The sequence below is a fragment of the Mandrillus leucophaeus genome, unplaced genomic scaffold, assembly GCF_000951045.1.
Source record: "Mandrillus leucophaeus isolate KB7577 unplaced genomic scaffold, Mleu.le_1.0 Scaffold13, whole genome shotgun sequence".
Lineage (NCBI taxonomy): Eukaryota > Metazoa > Chordata > Mammalia > Primates > Cercopithecidae > Mandrillus > Mandrillus leucophaeus.
In genome coordinates this window covers 2481257-2501960 of record NW_012101254.1, presented here as the reverse complement: position 1 = coordinate 2501960, position 20704 = coordinate 2481257, and the positions used below count along the sequence as shown (strand labels likewise).

The window sequence follows — 20704 nt, the reverse complement described above, 5'->3', positions numbered from 1 at the left end:
TAGTCCCAGCTACACAGGAGGCGGAGGCAGGAGAATGGCGTAAAACCGGTAGGCAGAGCTTGCAGTGAGCTGAGATCACGCCACTGCACTCCAGCTTGGGTGACAGAGTGAGACTCCTTCTCAAAAACAACAACAACAACAACAAAAGCTTTAGAGCAGGAAAGAAAAGAAAGTATTCCTGGAGGAGGGCCAAGCGGGTGTCTTGGAGGACAGTGTCTCCTTTGACCTTGGACTAAGGGTTTTATATGTTGGCATACTCCCTGCATCTTGTGTCCCTTTTCCCTCGACTCTTCCTTTGGGGTGAGCTGCCGCTCTGCGTGGTGTCCTGCTAGCACTTGGGAGGCGGGCATGTGCAGTGTTTACTGGAGTGGTACTCATGCTCACTCACGGCATTCTTCCCTCTACCTGCAGAATGTCCCTGGAAAGTCTTATATCAGTTAAGCACTGCCTTTTGCCTCTTATTGCGCATGCTGGAGCTCACTCGCCCATCTCCTGAGATCTTATCAGGAAGCGGATGATCACTAGTTTCAGGTTTTTTTCTATCTGTAGGGAGACTTCCTTTCCCTGGCGCTGACTACAACTAATTATTATTTTAGATAGACAGTTAACAACCGCCTGATCATCACCTGATGGTTGCCTGACATTCTTGGTCAGGTGGAGCCTCTCCTGCTCTGCTCAAGCCTGACCACCTACCTACTGTAACAAGTCAGGATACCGATTCCTCTGTCCTCCCTGCCAGTCCCCACAGGCTGGCGGCAGCCCTCTCTGGAGGACCACAGCACCTATCAGGCAACCCCATTCCATACAGTCACCCTCTCTGGGCTCCAAAAATCACTCTCTCTCTCCTTGCTTTCAGGCTAGGGTAGTAACATACTTTTAATACTGCCCCAAAGTACTGCCCTTTTTTCTGAAGGTTTGCCTAAACTTTGCCCACAGCCTTGACAATCATACTTTTATTAAACACTTTACTAATTAACTGCTGCGTCTCCTATAGTGTTCTTGGCTGATGCTTTGGAGACGGTTATATGCTATATAGCAAAGCCCCATGCCGTCTGCATGAACACAGGGAGTGGGCCATGTGAACATGTGTGCTCCAAACAACATGTTTTCTTCACAAAGCTGAGTCAAGAGCTGTGAGTGAGCAAGACTAATGATTTCTCAGGTGACATGCTTGCTTACTGTACTACAGGTTCCAGAGTCTTTTGTGCATGATTCTGATTGTATTTCGAGATCTTTTAGCTCTTTAGGATCTTCAGTATAAATAGTAATTATTGCTATAGATGTGAAAAAAAAATGATAGCCTATAGAAAATTCTGGGTACTAAGGGGTTGGCTATTTCCTTTTGAAACCAGGAGTGAACACGTCTAGGTTAAGGATTTCTATTAGGAAGGCGATGGCTGAGAATTCACATTCATATTGAAAGAGGGCAGGGAGAAGTCACTCATCATAGGCAATTTCTATTCTGTCAGCAGTGGTATTTCAATATAGACTGTGATCTCCCCAGCTCCTAGCCAATGGTTTCCTGTCTGAAGAAAGTCCCAGAGGTTCCAAGGCTCCCCTCGCCTCGATGTGCTCCACAGAGTGATACTTCCTCAATTTCTTAAATGTCCTTTATGCCATTAACACAATACTTTTTATTTTCAAACAGATATATGACCCTCTCAGGAGTTCGAGACCAGCCTGGCCAACATGGTGAAACCCCATCTCTACTAAAAATACAAAAAATTAGCCAGGGATGGTGGTGCACGCTTATAGTCCCAGCTACACAGGAGGCGGAGGCAGGAGAATCGCTTGAACCAGGGAGGTGGAGGTTGCAGTGAGCTGAGATTGTGCCACTGTACTCCAACCTGGGTGACAGAGCAAGGCTCCATTCCATCTCAAAAAAAAAGGCCGGAACCAAAAACCGGTTTTTTGCCCTTGTTACTTGGAGTTTTTTTTTTTTTATTTATTTTTATTTTTATTTTTATTTTTTTTAGTGGAGCAGCTTCCTCCTAGAAATTACACAGTAATGGTTTGGCCAAAAGACTTGGAATTTATTAAAAGTTAGAGCCATGCACCATGTTTTGTGTGTCATACTCACTTTTTTAGTAGGGGGACCAGAAAAATGCCACCACGGGGTATTTTCAGCTAAAATGAAAAATTATCTTTCCAAAGACTTGCCACAAACCAAGAAGCTCTGGGCCTGTCATTGGACAGCAGTTCTTTCCTTGGGTGTGAAGCGATGGCTGATCTGTTTGCAGAAGAGAAAATCAACAAAGACCAGCAATTTGTACTGCCCTCCTCTGCTCCTTAGAGCATGTTAGAGAGCACGATTTCAAAACGCAGTGGAGCCACAGGTCCCTCATGAGTCAGAGAAACCCATGCAGCCTCGTCCTGGGTGATGTGGCAATTTGAGCAAAGATGGGAAGTGTTTTGCCCTCCTAAGCTGAGCCTCCGGTAGTGACCACTCCTGGCACCCAAAGGTGCTTTGTGACCTTTGATGGGCTGCTTGCTCCCTCCCTCTGTACTTACCATTCCGGATTCCACGACACGACATAAAGTTTGTGTCTCATAGACTCCACGACATCAGTGAAGCTTGTGTTTTAGAGATGCAATATCCGATTCTGGAAACAGCCTTTTCTTGGCCCACTTCAAGAAGCTGGACTAAGCTTTAGGAAAACTGATATAGAAGGAGCCCCAGATGGGGATGCAGGGTGACCCAGGTCCTTAACGACTTGACAGTGACTTTGAGAGAGTCTCCTCAAACTTCCTGGGCTACTTTGCTGTGAAGTGGAAGTCCAGGCCCCATTAATGTTTCTTCTTCCTCTGCTATTGCTGCTGGCAGCCTATGAGGTAGGTGAAGAGTCATAACTAATAGCACCCGGCCCTTTAAATCTGGTCTCCATAGCACCTCCGCAATGCCATTATTGTGTATGTGCTGCCTGTGGGGACGCTGGCTGGTGCTCTCAAAGGAGGACTCTAAGGGAGGCCTGCTGAAGCCTGCCACCACCACCAGGCTTTCTGTAATCGGATCTGCATAGGGGCCTCAGGGAGTGCAGCATGAAAACACCTATTTCCATGCACTCCCAACCAACACACTGAACAATCTATATTCTTGCTGAGAAAGACCCACGAGGGACTGAAAATTCTTTTTCTACGTGACACTGAGAAGACAGTCACATGGTTTGGGTAAGTCTCACTAAACAACCACTCTCCTGTCCACTCAGCCCTCTGAGGAAACTCATTTCTGCTAAGGCAGAGGTGAGTATCCTGAACACAGTGTAGCATTATTTTAGACAGATGAGTATGGGTTTCAGTAACTGGATATATACTGAGAGGCAATTTTGACATATTTTACAGGAATGCAACCTTTTGTATGTAATAGAATGATCAGAAAGTTCAGCACTCCAAACCTAAACGGAGTATTAAAAATGCTTCACAATTGACTTTTTTCCTTCTTACAATCAATGAATAGATGTTGCTATATTATTATGAATTAAAGCCCGTGGTTTACGTTAGGATTCACCTTTGTGTTTTATATTTGATGGGTTTTGACAAATGCATGATGTCATATGCCCACCCTTACAGTATCATACAGAAGAGTTTCACTGCCCTTAAAAGTCTCTTGTGCTCCATCTGGTCATCCTTCTCGCTCTCCTTCCCAGCTCTGACAACCACTGATCATTTTACGGTCTCCATAGTTTCACACAGCTTTTTCAGACTGGCTTCTTCACTTAACAGTATGCACTTAAGTTTCCTCCGTTTGTTCGTGGCCTGATAGCTCATTACTTTTTATCGCTGAATAATATTCCCTTGTGTAGAGGTACTATGGTTTGTTCATTTGCCTATTGAAGAATGTCTTGGTTGTTTCCAATTTTGGCAATTATGAATAAAGCTGCTACTAACATTCATGTATAGGTTCTCGTGTGGACATAAGTTTTCATATCCCTTTGGTAAATGCCTGGGAGCATGATTGTTAGATCATATGGTAAGACTATACTTAGCTTTGTAAGAGCTGCCAAGTGATATTTCAAAGTGGCCTTATCATTTTGCATTCCCACCAGCAATGAATGAGAGTTCCTGTTGCTCCACATCCTCACCAGCATTTGGTGGTGCTGGTGTTTAGGATTTTAGCTATTCTAATAGGTTTGTAATGGTATCTCATGGTTGTTTTAATCTGCAATTCCCTAATGACATATGATGTTAGCATCTTTTCACATACTTATTTGCTATCTGTATATCTTCTTTTGTGAGGTGTCTGTTGGGGTCCGTGTGTTTCCTAAACAAAGGAATGAACACACAAGACAACACAACACAAGACAAACATGGCGGCCGCCCCGAATGGCACGCTGTGCTTTATTTTATACAGTCGTTTGTGGAATGTTGCCAAGTCACAAGACACATTGTTGTTTTTCTGACCTTTCCCTGACTTTCTGGATTTTCAAGATGTTTACACATAAACAAGCCCCCAGGGTCTGCTGTTTGCAGCTGGCTCCTTTGTCCTCCCTGTTTGCAGGGAAGGAACGCCCTGCTTCGTTTGCAAGAGCAGGACTTATCGGGAACGCCTCGTTTGCGAGCACGTAGTCCTCTACAGGTGTCTGTTCAGATCTTTTGCCCATTTAAAAAATTGAATTTTCTTTTTGTTAAATTTTAAGACTTCCTTGTGTATTTTGGATAACAGCCTTTACCAGATATGTGTTTTGCAAAGATTATCTCCTAGTCTGTGGCTTGTCTTTTCATTGTCTTAACAGTACTTTTCACAGAACAGAATTGAAAAAATATAATGAAATTCAACTAGTCAATTTCTTCTTTCATGAATTATGCCTTTGGTGTTGTCTCTAAAAAGTCATAAGCAAACCTAAGGTCACTTTTTTTTCTATTGAATTGTCTTTGCTCCTGTGTTAATTATCTGTGGGCTATATTTGAGTGAGTGTATTTCTGAGCCTCTATTAGATTCCATTGATTTATTTGTGTATTCTTCTGCCAATTCCAGTCTTGATGGTTGTAGCTTTGCAGTATATCTTTAAGCCTGTAGTGTCAGTCCTCTGACTTTGTTCTTTAAGACTGTGTTAGTTATTTTGAGTCTTTTGCCTTTCCACAGAAACTTCAGAATCAGTTTGTCAACGTGTACAAAATAATTTGTTGGAATTTTGATTGGGATTGCGCTGAATCTACAGATCAGGCTGAGAAGAACTGTCATTTTAACATTATTGAGTCTTCCAGTCCACAAACATGAAATATCTCTCCATTTATTTAGATTTTCTTTGATTTATTTTATCAGAATTTTATTGTTTTCCTTATATACATTTTGAATATATTTAGTTAGATTTATACATAACTCTGTCTCTCTTTTTGGATGCTAATGTAAAATGTATTGTGTTTTAAATTAAATTCCCATTGTTAACTGCTGGTATATAGGAAAGCTACTGACTTAACATTTTATTTTATTTTAAATTTTAATCTATGTATTTATTTTGAGACTAGGTTATGATACTAGCAAATTTTTGTATTTTTTGTAGAGACAAGGTTTTCGCCATGTTGCCCAGGCTGGTCTCAAACTCCTGGGCTCAAGTAATCTGCCCACTCTGGACTCCCAAAATTCTGGGATTATGGGCATGAGCCACCATGCCTAGCCACAATTGACTTTTGTATATCAGTCTACCTTTTAAATCTCTTCTTTGCCTTTTTCTTTCATTGATTTCTTATGTCTCTTGAAAGAGAAAATACTCAGGGTTTGGAAAAAAATTTGAAATTAAATATTTAAAAAATTAATAGACTTTAAGTTTCTAGAAAATCGAGCCAACAGTATGGAGAATCCCTATGTGCCCCTCAACAGTTCCCTCTACTATTAATCTCTTCCATTAGTGTGATACATTTGTTGCAAATTTAAAATTTAAGTTTAATGCAGTAAGTAGATATTGAGTGCTTTCAGACATGCACAAGAAATGTTCCCTGCCCCCATGAAGTTCACAATCCCACTGAGAAGGTGGGAAAAAAATGCTGTCATGTGAGTAATGACTACAAAATAGTGCACAGTTTGGTTTTAATGTGTGTCTTCCTCAGCAAGGAGGAAGGCTCTGGAAGTGAGGTAGGAATGGGAGAGGTGCAGGTAGATTACAGGCAAAGTTCAAGCAGAAGGAAAGGCCTGTGCAAGGTTACAGAGGCAGGAATGATAGAGGGAGGGGCTTTATCACATATCACATTGGGCAGAGGTGGGAAGTGACTTTGAAGAGCAAACAGGACAGGGTCATTGTATTAGGGTGCTTTAGAGGGATAGAACTAATAGGATAAATGAAGGGGAGTTTATTAGGAGAGTTGACTCACGTGATCACAATAGACAGTCTGCAAGCTGAGGAACAAGGAAGCCAGTCTGAGTCCCAAAACCTGAAAAGTAGGAAAGCAGCCAGGTGCAGTGGTTCACACCCGTAATTCTAGCGCTTTGGGAGGCCGAGGCAGGCAGATCACCTGAGATAGGAGTTTGAGACCAGAATGGCTGACATGGTGAAACCCTGTCTCTACTAAAAATACAAAAATTAGCCAGGTGTGGTGGTGCATGCCTGTAATCCCAGCTACTCTGGAGGCTGAGGCAGGAGAATCACTTGAACCTGGGAGGCAGAGGTTGCAGTGAGCCGAGATTGTGTCACTGCACTCCAGCCTGGACAACAGGATTTTTTTTTTTTTTAAAAGCAAAGCAAAGAAAAAAGAAGTAAAAAGAAGAAAAAGGAGGGAAGCCGATAGTACAGCCTTCAGTCTGTAGCCAAGCCCAAGGGCCCCTGGCAAATCACTGCTGTAAGTCCAAGAATCCAAAAGCTGAAGAAGCCGGAGTCTAATGTTCAAGGGCAGGAAGCATCCAGCATGGGGGGGAGTGATGGAGCCCAGAAAACTTAGCCAGTCTAGTCTTTCCATGTTCTTCCGCCTGATTTTATTCTGGCTGTGCTGGCAGCTGATTAGATGGTGCCCACCCGAACTGAGAGTGGGTCTGCCTCTCCCAGCCCATGGACACAAATGTTAATCTCCTTTGACAACACCCTCACTGACACACCGAGGAATAATACTTTGCATCCTTTAATCCAATCAGGTTGACACTCAGTATTAACCATCACAGTCCTTCATGTTGCTGTGAGGAATCAAAACTTGGTAAGAGGCTTAGAGTTGAGTTTCTGAGCAGATCTTTAGGATCTGGTTTTCCCAGGACCATTGGTGTTTGGCTTCATATATATCTTAAGGCAGATACTCTGCACCATTTGCTTCTTTGAATCAAAATTAAAGGCTCATGCCAAGGAGAAGCACTGCACTTCTGGGGGAAAGCTACCAAATGGTTACCACGGCTTTTTCATTTGCCACAAGGGTAGAATTTTGTGTATGCACAAAGGAAGAAAGCAAACAGCTTAGGAGGTCACAAATAGCAACATGGACCCTACAGGGAAATTGCCCTGAGTTCTCCAAGCCCGTTGCCTGGGTTGAACTCACTCTCCTTGAAGGCCTTTGTCATTTCTGGTGGTTAAGAAAACTCTGTGGGGAGGAAAGCAATGAGGGAACTGAATGAACCCTATTGCTTTAATCGCTTCTCACTACTAGGGGAAGAGCAAGGAGGGCATAGAATTTTTCTTTCTTGGTCTTAGTTACCTTATCTCAACAGGCCTCTCTAGATTTACATGGAATTGCTTATTCGTGTCATCAGTGAGACTGCAGGGACACGAGAAAGTTTTGTTAGTGAAAGGACATATACACAACTTTGGTCACACCTGCCCTACAAACATCACCTGCCTTCACAATCTCTCTAGGCATCTGCCCCTTCTCTGTTGTTTTTTGCCCCCACCCCTACTGTTGCCACCCGAGTTCAGGCTGCCCGCTTGACTGCAAGAGTGCAAGAGCAGCCACAAACTCCTTGGCTCTCGTCCCTCTCACAGACACTGCGTTCAAAACATCAGAGGCAGCTTAGATCCATTCTTTTCCCACACAGTGTCTCATTCCTTCTCTGAAGCACCACTTCCTTTATTTTTTTAAATTTTTTTGAGATGGAGTCTTGCTCTGTCTCCCAGGCTGGAATGCAGTGGCACTATCTCGGCTTACTGCAACCTCCGCCTCCCGGGTTCAAGTGATTCTCCTGTCTTAGCCTCCTGAGTAGCTGGGATTACAGGTGCCCACCACCATGCCCGGCTAATTTTTGTATTTTTAGTAGAGACAAGGTTTTGCAGTGTTGGCCAGGCTGGCCACGAACTCCTGACCTCAAGTGATCTGCCCACCTCGGCCCAAAGTGCTGGGACTACAGACGTGAGACACTGCACCCTCCGCACCATTCCCTTTTGGTTCCTAACCTGCCCCAGGACCTCAGCACCTTCCCTGAAACTCCCCCATATATTCTGCATCAAGTCTGGACTCTTGGGCCTGGATTTCAAGGTGTTCCCTCTCAAAACCTACCAGCCTGTCCCATGCCTTAGTCCGCTGTTGCTCATTTTACCCCGGGCCTAGCATTTTTTCCTCCTCCTCCTTCCAAAGAATAATTTAAGTTCTACCTTCTCTATACAGGGTTACCACTTTGAGCACATAAAATATCAGATAGTTGATTAAATTTTAATTTCAGATAATTAAAAAATGTTTAAAAATATAGGACATATACTAAAAATTATTTATATAAAATTTAAATTTAACCTATATTTTACCTGTCAACCTTATGTCTACAAAGCCTGTTCTTAATGACCCAATTTTCTCTGATCTCCTTTTTTCAGTTTCTAAAACACCTGATTTAGTCTTTAATTCAGTATTTCATTCTATGCTATCTTATACTTATTAATTATATATACAATATTAACACTTATTGAGCAATTATTCAACATCAGGCACTGTGCTAAATTCTTTTCATACCGTAACTTACATTCTTATAAGATTCATGACGAAGTAAGTACTACTATAATACCCATTTCATAAATGAGGGAGCTGAGTCTTTGAGAGGTTATTTTATTTATTTAAGGTTCCAAAGCTAATTAAGAACTTGAATGTTGATCTGTCTGCAGGGTGACCAACTTGTTTTAGTTTTCGTGGCACTGCTCTGTTTTGTGTGTTTGTTTTTGTTTATTTTTTGAGATGGAGTTTTGCTCCTGTCACCCAAGCTGGAGTGCAATGCTTGATCTCAGCTCACTGCAACCTCCGCTTCCTGGATTCAAGCCATTCTCCTGCCTCAGACTCCAGAGTAGCTGGGATTACAGGCACCCGCCACCAGGCCCAGCTAATTGTTTTTTATTTTTAGTAGAGACGGGGTTTCACTATGTTGGCCAGGCTGGTCTCAAACTCCTGACCTCAGGCGATCCACCCGCCTTGGCTTCCCAAAGTGCTGGGATTACAGGTGTGAGCCACCACACCCCGCCAGCACTGCTCTGTTTTTAAACTGAGTCCCACATCCCAGGAACCCCCTCAGTCCTGGGCAAGCCGTAACGTCTGACTTTAACATTGGGATTCAGTCTTCTCATTTTTCATGGGTTTTGTGTTCTCTCAGCTAGACTATGGACTCCCTAAGGAAAGGGACACGTCTTATGGTATTTACTCATACTAAGAATTACTTAGTAAGTGCTTGACAAGTCAGCAGTAGGAAGTCCCTTCACAGGCCAAATCTCTTTTCTAGGGTCTCTTTGTTTTTGTTTATTTGTTTTTGCTTTTGTTTTGAGACAGGGTCTCACTCTGTCACCCAGGCTGGAGTGCAGTGGTGAGATCTTGTCTCACAGCAACCTCCACCTCCTGGGCTCAAGTGATCCTCCAGCCTCAACCTCCTAAGTAGCTGGGACTACAGACACATGCCACCATGCCCAGTTGATTTTTTTTTTTTTTTTCTGTAGCAACAGGGTTTTGCTATGTTGCCCAGGCTGGTCTCAAACTCCTGTGCTCAAGTATCCACCTGCCTCAGCCTCCCAAAGTGCTGGGATTACAGGTGTGAACCACCGTGCCCAGCCTCTGGGGTCTCCTTGGATTGTAGGAGCTGAGGACTGTGTGGAGCTCATGCTTGGGAGTGGCCAATCTCAGATTCAGCTGAGACCTGAGGACGACTAGAGGCCTTTGCAATAGAGGCGCACACGTTTTCATGATGCCACTGGATTCTGCTTGCAAAGATGCTAGGCAATTGCTATGAGCAACAATGCCTCTCAATTGCTGAAAATGCAGCTCCCTGGTAGGTAGGTGTGTGGTGTACCACTTGACAAGCTGAGCCTTGAGAGGCATCCTGCTGTGAAGTCTGAGTTCGGCTATGGGTGAGGCTGGAGAAACAGAAGCCAGGGTGCTAGGAGGAGCAGGGTGCAAGTGCGCAGCAAGCCAGTCAGCACCTTGCTGGATGGGACAGCACCCTGGGAAGCCATGTAGCTGTTGTTTCTTTGCTGGGACTCCACTTTTGTCCAGTGGGCATGTATCCAAAAGATTATATATTATTACATTATTATATAATAACCAAGTGGTTAAAATGATGATATGTGGGTGTTGTTAGGCTGCAATGCGTTTAATGAGGTGTGATAGGAAAGGCAGAAACGACAGATTTCCGTCCCCCAAGGGTGTGTGGCTAACTTGTCTCAACTTCATTTTAAGTGCAGGTGGGTATTGAGCACACATTAAATATAAGAACTTTTTTTTTTTTTTGTAAAGAAGTCATTTGTAAAAAATCATTTGCTATTTTAAAGAAATCTAAGTTGAATTGGTAAAAGAATCTCAAAGTAACTATCTTTTCTGTTGCTAAATCTTACTTCAAAGTGTTTGAAGTTTTTTTTTTTTTTTTTTTGGAGACAGTCTTGCTCTGTCACCCAGGCTGGAGTGTAGTGGCGCAATCTCGCCTCACTGCAAGCTCCGCCTCCTGGGTCCACGCCATTCTCCTGCCTCCACGCCATTCTCCTGCCTCACCATGCCGGCTAATTTTTTGTATTTTTAGTAGAGACGGGGTTTCACCGTGTCAGCCAGGATGGTCTTGATCTCCTGACCTCATGATCCGCCCACCTCGGCCTCCCAAAGTGCTGAGATTACAGGCGTGAGCCACGGCATCCAGTCTGAAGTTTTTTTATATGCTTTTAATGTTCAGGTTTTTTCTTTAAGAGAATGTAACAGACATTGGGCACAAAGATTAGGCAGGAGTTTCCATTTTGAACCTTGCTGACAGACTCCTCAGTCTTTCTCTCTTTAGAAACCCTTGCTGGCTTTTCCTTGTCCCCAGAGGACAGCCCCTCCACCTCAGTGTGACATTCAAGGCCATTCCTGGCCTAGTCTGGCTCCAACCTGCCTTTGCAGCTCATCTCCTGCCAGTGTCTTACCATGGGTCTACTCCAGCTAGACTGCTAGGGACTAAATGTTTGTGTATCCCCAAATCATATTGAAATCTAGTCCCCATTGTGAGGGGTTTTTGGAGGCAGGGCCTTTGGAATTAAATGTCTTTATAAAAGAGACTTCAGAGAGCTCCTTTTTGCTTCCCCCATGTGAGGCTACACTGAGAAATGGCTGTCTATGCACCAGGCAGAGGGCCCTTGCCAGCCACTGAATCTGCCAGTGCCTTGATCTTGGGCTTCCCAGAGTCTAGAACCATGAGAAATAAACCTCTGTTGTTTATAAGCCACTTGGTCTATGGTATTCCGTGATAGCAGCCTGAATGGACTGACACAGACAGGCTCTTCGATTACCATCATCTAAATACACACTGAACTTTTCGGCCTCTTAATATTTTGTTCTTGCAAGGTATTGTGGTTTAGCATTTAATCTATGCTTGTTTGTTTTTTGAGACGGAGCATTTAATCTTTGGATCTAGACTGCACGGGCTGAAATCTTGGTTCTTCTATTTACTATGTGATCTTGGATAAGTTACTTAACTGCTCTATGACCTGATTTCTCCAACTGGAAAAAAATGAAACCAAAATGATATTTACCTTATAGGAGTCAAAGAATGAAAGTACTTAGAACAACGCACATCACATAGTTTAAGTACTCAGTAAATGCTAGCTCCTTATTTCCATAATTAGATCTCATCACCCTCCTCACTTAGCTCAAAATATGTCTTTTCCTTGAAGACTCTCCTGACCACCCCATCCTGCAATGTGTTTTCCATCTTGAGAAATCCCAGTACTGGCACTGTTCTTTGGTGGGTGGGTGGTTTCTGTTCTCATGCTTGTGTCTTATGATCACAGCTATTCATTGAGCACTCACTTTGAGTCAGGCTTGTATGACTCTTGGAGGCAGGTATTCCTTATCTCACTTTACAGAGGAACCAACTGAGGCTCAGGGAGGTTAAGCGGCTTGCTAGGGTTGCAGAGAGAGGTGATTCTGGGGTTCCAATTCAGGTTCCCCACCCCTTGCAACCATGACGCTCTCTATTTTACTAGGAAACAAGGAGTGAATCTTGCACTTGATTCCAGCTTCCATACTGCTTTTCAAGTAGAAGGTACTCAACATATTGCTGATGATTTGATGGGTCAGTATGCAAACTGTTGACCTTGTAAGTGCCACCCAGTGCCTTCTGGTTGTGATGATCTTGATGATGATAAACATATTGCACGATATATTTTGATGGACCTTAAAAAGTTAGACAATAGCTTATTCTTCTTGTGTTGAACTCGATGTGAATTCAAAAAGCAATTCTCATTTATTTTTTACCTTGACTGTCCCCTGCTGTTTCAAATATGATTAGGTGGGGAATGTCAGAAAGAATCTTATTATGAATGCCGCTTGTGTCACAAAGGAGACTTTCTCATGACTTGGTACCAGCTAATTAGTCTGTCAGTGGCTTTCTTTGGCGAGGTGAGTCATCTGATCTATTGTTGACAAGGTGCAAGCTGCTTTCTCCCTACTCTGTGGCAGCTCCAGTGGGTCTGACATTTTCTCAACTCCTAATCAAGATGTTATTAAAGCTTCTGATGGTTGACAGCAGCCAACTGGGATGAGAGTGGATTGGTTTTGTAAACAGCTGTCGGGAAGACAACGCAGTGGTACTTTAGTAATATGTAAACACCTCAGATTTTCCTGTGCGTGTGCATGTGATACACAGGCAGCTTCTGTGTGATTTCTAAATTCCTGGGACATGATAGTCTATCTTTTTAAAATTTTTAAAATTTTTATTTATCTATTTATTTTGATGGAGTCTTGCTCTGTCGCCCAGGCTGGAGTGCAGTGGCGCAATCTTGGCTCACTGCAAGCTCCGCCTCCTGGGTTCACGCCGTTCTGCCTCAGCCTCCTGAGTAGCTGGGACTATAGGTGCCTGTCACCACGCCCTGCTAATTTTTTTGTATTTTTTAGTCGAGACGGGGTTTCATCATGTTGGTCAGTCTGGTCTCTAACTCCTGACCTTGTGATCCACCTGCCTCAGCCTCCCAAAGTGCTGGGATTATAGGCATGAGCCACCGTGCCTGGCTGAGACTGAAATTTTTTTAGAGATGGGGTCTCAGTATGCTGCCCAGGCTGGAGTGCAGTGGCTATTCACAGGCACAGTCACAGCTCACTACATCCTCTATCTCCTGGGCTCAAGTGAGCCTCCTGTCTCAGCCTCCCAAGTAGCTGAGACTACAAGCACATGCTGCTGCACCTGATTGTGAGACTGAAATCTTGAAAAACCCTGGCCCATTCAATCAACACACATTTACTGAATTAGTACTATGTGCTAGATACTATTCTAGGTACTTAGGATATAGCAGTGACAGAACTAGATGACAATTCCTGCCCTCTTGGAGTTTCTTTCTTTCTTTCTTTTTTAAAAAGCTTTCTATTATGGAAAACATTTCAAATTGCTAAAAAGAAGAAAGAATAATATACAGTAGTCCCCCACATCCTTATCCACAGGGGATATGTTCTAAGATTCCCAGTGGATGCCCGAACCAAATCCTATATGTACTATGTTTTTTCCTAAACTTGCATACCTATGATAAAGTTTAATTTGTAAATTAGGCACAGGAAGAGATTAATAATAACTAATGATGAAATATAACAATTTTACCAGCATCACTACTTTTGTGCTTTGTGACCATCATTAAGCAGAACAGGAGTTACTTGAACACAAGCACTGTGATGGCTTGACAGTCGATCTGATCACTGGGCTGGCTACTAACTGACTAATGGATAAGGAGCATGTACAGTGTGGAGGCCCTGGACAAAGGGATGATTCAGATCCCAGGCAGGAGGGAGCAGGATGGTGTGAGATTTCATCATGCTACTGAGAATGGTGTGCAATTTAAAACTTATGAATTATTTACTTCTGGAATTTTCCACTTAATATTTTCAGACCATAGTTGATGGCAGGTAACTAAAACTACAGAAAGTGAAACTGCCAATAAGAGAAGACTACTGTACCCACCATTCAGCTTTAATAATGATCAATATTTTATCATCCTTTTTACATCTATCCCTCCACCACACACTTATTTTTAAGGGAGTGCTTTAAAGCAAATCCCAGACCTCAAACATTTTTCATATATACTTCAGTATGGATGTCTAACACACAAGAATTTTTAATAGAAACATGACCATCATGTCATGATCATCATACCTCCCAAAATGAACACAATTGTAAAATATAATTTAAAATCCAGTCCAGGTTAAATTTCCCCCATTTGTCTCAGAAATATTTTCACATTTGTTTGTCTGAATCCAGATCCAAAGGAAGTCTGGACATTGCAGGCTGTGGATGGAGCTCTCATGTCTCTTCCGGTCTATAACCATTCCCCTCAGCTACTTTTTGGTTGTCAGAATTGGGCTATTTGCTCTGTTAGAAATTCCTACATTTTGGCCTTGGACGATTGCATTCTCATGGTGTTTTTAAAAAATGATTTTTATTATGCTTACATTTTCTATAAAATAATAGTTATTTCTAGAGGCTTGGTCAGAGTCAGTTTCAGTGGTGGGTGCTGGGAAGATTGTTGGACTGACATCCTTATGGTAACTGGCTTATGCTATTTTTGTGCCAAAGATGCTTCTAGAGGTGTCTTATTGGTCCAAAATTTGGGGGAGTGGCTGGTATCCAAAACTTAGTTCTTGTGCCACAGTGGCAGTTTTCATCCTGATGCCGTAACATTCCTTTCATTCCATCTTCCTTTATGTAGGCTTTAAGAAGACTTACTTTATTTTTAAAAAAGTTAAAAATTAATACATAATAATTGCATATATTCATGAGGTACACAGTGATGTTGCAACACATATAATGTATAGTGATCATATCACAGTCATTAGCATATCCATCATCTCATTCACTGTTTCTTTGTGTTGAGAACATTCAATATCCTTCTTGTAGCTATTTGAAACCATATAATATATTATTGTTAACTATAGTTATCCTACAGAGTTATAGAGCACTAGAACATATGCCTCCAATCTAGCTGTAATTATAAAGAAGACTTTGCATCATGTGATGTCTGCGAGTGGCAGCAACTGGAGGGTCTGGGGAGCAGGGCCCCATGTAGGAACATGCAAATTCCTTTGTTAGTATCTTCTCAGGAAGTAGGGCTAAGAAAAGGGAAAATAAATTTATGGAATAGGGCCAGGCCTGATAGCTCATGCCTGTAATCCAGCACTTTGGGAGGCTGAGGTGGGCGGATCACTTGAGGTCAGGAGTTCAAGACCAGCATGGCTGTCATGGTGAAACCACGTCTCTACTAAAAATACAAAAATTAGCCAGCCATGGTGGTGTGCATCTGTAATCCCAGTTACTCAGGAGGCTGAGGCAGGAGATTCGCTTGAACCGAGGAGGCGGAGGTTGCAGTGAGCTGAGATTGTGCCACTGCATTCCAGCCTGGGTGACAGAACAAGATTCTGTCTCAAAAAAAAAAAAAGAATAAACATAGAATAGCATGAAACTAAGCTAGGTCAATTGAATTGAAATATGTGAGGGGGTCTTTAGGGTTTAATGTTGCAAAAGGTATCTAGGTGATTCTAATGTACAACCATGAACGCGAAACCCCATTCAGATAATAAGGCTCGTGTGGCTCAGTGGAGTCCTCTTCAGTTTGTGGTCTACTTCAGCAGGCAGTCCCCACCTGCAACCTTGACAAAGGAGACAGATTGGAGGAGGGCAAGCCCAGGTAGAAGCAGTAGGAGGTTCCTGGGGTCTCCAGTGGCTACTGATTTGTAAGGATTTCTATGGTACGTGAATTTACTCAATAAATGATATCATAAACTTTTTGAAGAATGAAGACAGGGAGTTTGGTTTGGAGAATCCAGAAATATGATAGGAAGAAAGGATGACTCCAGTGAGTAAAAAGAAGAATAGTTGCCATTTACTGACATAGGGAAGGTTATGGAGAAGGATTCCATTTTGAACATGTTCTATTTGTGATATGTAATGTATGCTGTAGAATGGATGTTGAGTAGGCAGTTGGATATACATCTGAGGTTCAGGGCTGGAGATAGAAATTTGGGAATCATGAAAACAGAGATGATATTTGTTTATTTATTATTATTATTTGAGATGGAGTCTCACTCTGTCTCCTAGGCTGGAGTGCCGTGGCATGATCTCAGCTCACTGCAACTTCCACCTCCCGAGTTCCAGCAAGAAACTGACTTCCTGGAAACTGCATGAAGAAAGTGCTTATAGAACCATTGTAAGGGTTTCTCTGAGGCATATCCAGGAGGGTGATTGCTGAGTCATAAATCACACTGCTAATTTTTTTCACTAAACACTGCCAGGTTGATCTGCAGAATATATTTACCAGTTTAAATTCCCATCAGCAGTGGATCTTTCCCCACATCTTTGCCAATATTTAGGATTATCTTTCTGATTTTTGCCATGCTGGTGGGTAAAGCAGTGGTGTGTTGAAAACAGTTCATGAGAGCTGATAAAGCACACTTTTTCCCAACTTCTTTGGTGACCTCGAACTACACTGGTAGCTGGAAACTGGCAGTACCCAGAGTATTTGCACCAAGGAAATTGGCAAACACTGTACATTAGGACTTTTCCTTCCCTGGAGAGCTGGTTTTAAAACATAGACCAGCATATTGGTAGCTATGGGGTGTGTCACACTCTTTATATTCCCACTCTCTGATTACGAGTGGGGTTGAGCATCTCTTTAATGCTTACTTGCCATTCTGGCTTTTCCTTCTGTGAATTGCCTATTCTTATACTTTTTGCATTTTTATATTGGCTTTAAAAAATATTTTATATTGACTTCTTTTTGATTTGTGAAAAGTTCCTCATGCATTTCAGATATTAATCCCTAGTTGCTTTTGAACATACCACATGTCTTCTTCCAATTTGTTAGCCATCTGTTAATTTTTTCTATGGTATTCTTAAGAGAACCCGTAATTGTGATGCAGTCAAGTCCTACAATTTTTTTTGCTTCAAGGATTGTGCTTTTGCAAACCTGTTTTACGAAGTAAATTCCTAACCCACATTATAGTGATAGTCTCCTGCATTTTCTTTTGTATCATATGTAGGTCTTCCATTTATCTGGAGTTCACCTTTGTATATGCTACAACATGGGGCTCCCAATTTTATTTTTTCTTGATAAATTAAAGCCAGTTTCCCCAATGCCATCTTCTAAATAATTGATATTTTTCTCATTGATCTGTGGTACCACCTTTGTGTAAATGGAGGTCCCATTTATACATGGGTCTGCTCCCGAGTTCTTCATTCTGTTTCCTATTTGCTCTATGTATTCCTATACCAGTACCATAATATTTTTATTACTATGTGGCAATGACATAATATCTGGCATGGCAGGTCTCCTCTGGTTTTTCAAAATTGACTTCACTGTTTAAAATGTATTTCTCCTTATATATTTTATAAGTTTGTTGAGTTCTCAAAAAATTTAGTTTCTGCTGGAATTTCGGTTGTGATAACATTTACTTTGGAGACTAAATGGATATTTTTACAATGTAAAGTCATCCTATCCATGCTATATCTCTTCACTTATTCAATCTTTTATGTCCTTAAATTGAGTTTTAAAATTTTCTCCTTAAAGTTCTTGCAAGTTGTTGGGTTAATTCCTGGATACTATGCTTTAGAGTTTGTTAAACTTTATTGTTATTGTGAATGGTTTCTTATTGTCTGTTACATTTCCCAGTTGCTTACTGCTGATGTAGACAAAACTATTGATTTTTAGAAACTGATCTTGTACTTGGCAACCTTGCTGAGCTAACATTACTTCTAATACTTTGTTGATTCTGTTAGGCTTTTGATGCTGATGATCATATCTGTAAATATCGCAGACAGGAAGATTTTAGGGACTCTGCCCAGTGCTCTGATCTTTTGCATTTAAGCACTTCTACTAGCTGAACTCCAATCTGGTGCCCCAATTCTGACAGTTGGGTGTCTCTCACGGTCCTAAGGGCTAGGCCCGCTATACACTCGCAATTTAGAAACTGATGATATTCTACCCCATATCCAGTCCATGTAAAAGCAGTGACCTTGTCTTCTTTTGCTATTTCCTCTAACCCTTTTATCATGGTGGGGGTCCTGAGAGCTGCTGACAGATCTCCCTGCTGCCGAGTGTCTGAATTTCTGCATGCTGCTCTATGCAGCCATTCTGGGTGTTTAATGCCCCCAAACACAGCCTGTGTAGGTTAGCAAAGTAGTGAATCAACACAGGCCTTCAGATCAGACAGACTTAGGTTTGAATCTTATTTCTGCCCCTGGCTACATATGGAGCAAGTCACGCAGCCTCCCAGAGTCTGTTTCTTCATTTGTAAAGTGAAGACAAGTAAGCTCTCCATAGGCCAAGTGCCTTTACAGTGGTCAGTGAGTAATGCCCCTTCTCCACACCGTGATGTTGACCAGTAAGTCGATCACCTCCTGACACTGTGGATTATTGCTACACTTTTCAGGAACTTTGTGTCTCCAGATATAATTGAATCTCAGCAGCTACAGTTGGTCCACATCCCCATGTGCCTTCCCACCCCAATGAATAGTTCAAGTTCCAAGTTCTGGCCGCGTATCATTGTCCAGTCTCACTCTTGTTAACTGGGCAATACCTGGTTCTAAAGCTTGTATGTCATGAGGTACTCTAGAAAGCATGACTCTAACGAGCACTTGCATTCTTGATGATGGTGTAAAGGAGTCACGTCAGATTTTTGAACAAAGGCCACTAAGTGAGTGGGAGACTCTGGTGGCTTGGTATCCTGGGAATTTGCCTATGTATTCCGGTGTTTGGGTGTAGCAGATAAAGCCAGTGGCCTGACTGGTTCTAACAGAGATCTTTATTATAGCTAATAACAACTCGGCCATGCCTTGTCACTGACTAATAGTGGTATTTCAGAGGGATAATTTAAATCACCAGTAAAAGTGAACTGTATACCTTTGGAAACTTCACCAATAGCTCCTCTGTTACACACAGATCTTTATGACTTTCTGAGGTTCAGTGACAATCGGCCTCATTTATAGGTGCTTGAAGCCAACCAAGGGCAGATTGCCTTTCTTCTTTTAACCAGCTAAAGAGATGGGTGGGTCAGACAAGAAGAGGGTATGATGAAAGCAGGGAAAGGGAGGCGGACTCTTCAGAGGGAGGAGGAAGTATCTGTGTTACACATGATCTCTGAGAGCACTCACAGATGCTGAGCCTGCAGAGACAGAGAAACTGGCAGCTGACCAGGGTTGGGGATGGTCATGTATTTAAATATTGTGGATTTTAGTCAACAGTGTGCTCCACCCGATTCAACAATGTGATGTGACTGCTCCTAGCAACTATTTTGATATGGTGAATTTTTGTTAACACAAGCATAGGACCTAAGAAGAGGTGGCAGTCTCTTTCCTCTCCGCACTTGGCAGGCCACCCACTCATTCCTGATAATCACATTTAAGAGAGCTCTGGACAAGCTGGGATGCATCCAAGAGAATCCCTCAACATGCTGGTGAGTGGGATTGTGACCATGTCATATCAGGAGTAGCTTAAGGGATAGGTAATGCGTGTCTTGGATAAATTGGAGTCAGACTTAAGAATTCCCAGGGCAGAAACAAAATCCAATGATGGGGAGATGCAGGGAGCTGGATTTTAGCTTCTAAGGTAGAAAGAAATTTTCCAAAAGGCTGATCAAAGATTAAATGACTGCCTTAAAAGGTAATGAGCTCCTTGTTACACCGCGAGGCGTTAAACCACCGCTTGGTGGGAAGACACTGTAAGGGAGGATTCAGGCAACTGGGAAGGGGGCTTTTCCCAGCCCATGGAATCAATGATTCTAACAGGAAAAGATGCTCTGGGGTGAGGTGAGCGCTTACCTCTGCTCTTGCAGAGACAATGACAGACGTTCGTTCAACATCTGTTCCTGCTAGGCACTGTGCGCACTGAACACAGAGTACAGCCTCTATGAAGCAGCCGCTGTAGGCCTCAGAGACAGCTGATACGATGTAACTGTTGACTCCATGTTTCAAACCTCGGCCATGGTCTTACTAGGTCTCCTCATTAAGGGGACTTACTATGTATCCAGTAACGCTTTCTTGCTACCAGATGACAGACAGGCTGTCAGAGTTCACGACTTTAGGTGCACAGTTCACCCTGTCAGGTCCTTGGGAGACGGAGAAAGGGGGTCAGGAGAGAAGGTGGGTGAAGAGGCAGCAAAGCCGCAGGAGATATGAACTAAATTGCTCAACGTGGGTGTAGCATGGATTAGGCCTTTTACAGCAAGCCCTGCCAGCAGGGAACTGGTGGATATACTCTTGGCCACACTCGGCTGGACTCTGGGGAGCCCAAGACGGGTAAGACGCGGTCCCTGGCCCGAGCAGCTGGTGGGAGAGCCGCAGGGTGGAGACGTGAGGCCTCGAGGCTGAGCGCTGTGAAGGCGGTGGGCACGCACGGCG

The 20704-nt window shown here is 42.8% G+C and overlaps 1 protein-coding gene across 2 annotated transcripts in view; it reads left to right on the top strand.

Annotated features, from left to right (window-relative positions):
• The first annotated feature begins 2896 nt into the window (after window positions 1–2896).
• CLIP4 (CAP-GLY domain containing linker protein family, member 4) overlaps window positions 2897–20704 on the top strand; it is an 83993-nt gene continuing 66185 nt past the window's right edge. The window contains exon 1 of one of the 2 annotated variants that reach the window (XM_011972569.1): window positions 2897–3168. The gene's annotated coding sequence lies outside the window, so the exon portion shown is untranslated. Of the gene's footprint in view, window positions 3169–19436; window positions 19762–20704 lie in introns of those variants that run through there. The other variant, XM_011972568.1, reaches the window with a different exon arrangement.